Genomic DNA, 1,393 nt, shown 5'->3' on the forward strand with positions numbered 1-1,393 from the left:
TTCCAGCAGGTGGGGAGGGAGTGTCAGCAGCAGGGCAGGCCCTCGTGGAGAATACACACCCTCTGAAGGCGATCAGCTGTGGGGCAGACACGGGCTGCCAGGCCATTATTTTGTTTCTACTATTTTATTCTTCTTATTATTTAATCCTCATCCCAGGATACTTTTTCCATTGCCCTTCTGAGAGAGAGGGAGGGAAGGGAGGGAGGAGGGAGGGAGGGAGGGGGGAGGGGGGAGACCCCCAGGGAGGCCCTTTCCCATGTATCCTGTTTCGGGGGGTGGGGTACATTTACATAACCGTTTTAACCATTTCGAGTCTAACTCAGTGGCATTTAGCACATTCACAATGTTGTGCAACCATCACCACTATCTATTCTGGAAATACCTTCGCCACCCGGAAAAGAAACCCCACACTCACTGAGCTCTCACGCCCACCCCTCGCCAGGCCCCGCAATCTCTGACCCACTTTCCGTCTCTAAGGAGGTGCCCGTTCTGGACGCCACAGTGAACGGAACCCCACTGCCCGTGGAGGGAGGTCTGCGTCCGGCTCTCACTCAGCACCCTGTGGTCCAGGCGCCCCGTTGTAGCCAGTCCCCCCACCCCCGTCCTTTTCACGGCTGCATAGTACTCCTCGCTGCTCGACCGCCAGGCGCTTCTCCTATCGCCAGCTGACGGGCACGCGGGCCGTTTCCACCCTCTGGCCAGTGCGGACCCCGCTGCTGCGTCCCGGTATTTTACATGCTTCCCTCATTCCCGTGAGCTAAGCATGACTGTCCTCGCTGCAGCCACGAGCAGGCAAAGCTCCCAGAGGACCTGAGCCCAGCACAGGGCGTAGATCCGCAAACAGAGAGAAAGGAGCCGCCGGGGGAGTGGGAGGACGGGGCCCAGGGTGGAGCGGGCTGGCCCCGGGCTCAGGGCTCTCGGCCGGTGATGGCCAGGGTTGTCCTTCCTGTCCTCGCAGATGGGCCTTCCGGTCCCTGGTGGGGAGCTGGGATGCTGCAGCTGCTGTCGTCGCCTGGGGCCACTTCCTTAGCTGGGAGAGACCGAGCAGTTCCCCATCCGTCACCTCCCCTTGAGTCACCCCTGAGTCATGGCGGCTCATCCCTGTGCCCCAGGAAGCAGGACTTGAACCGACCTTTTGGGGCACACAAGCCAACCCATTAAGCCGAGTCAGCATTCCATATCATGCTTGGGGCAGGCTTTCCGGCCTTAGCAGGGAAATGCACCATTTGTGAGGCTTCCGGAAACCTGGAAAGGAGTTCATGGACCCCGTGCCTCCGCCGGGGGACCCTGGGGGGCTGCCACACTAGTGCTGGGGGCAAAGCAGGGGGTCTGTGGCTGTGTGATCTGCTGTTAGTAACAGGCGTCAGGAACTGTGTCCTGTAGGGATGGTGCG

This window comes from Myotis davidii, unplaced genomic scaffold (assembly GCF_000327345.1).
Source record: "Myotis davidii unplaced genomic scaffold, ASM32734v1 scaffold399, whole genome shotgun sequence".
NCBI classification, from domain to species: domain Eukaryota; kingdom Metazoa; phylum Chordata; class Mammalia; order Chiroptera; family Vespertilionidae; genus Myotis; species Myotis davidii.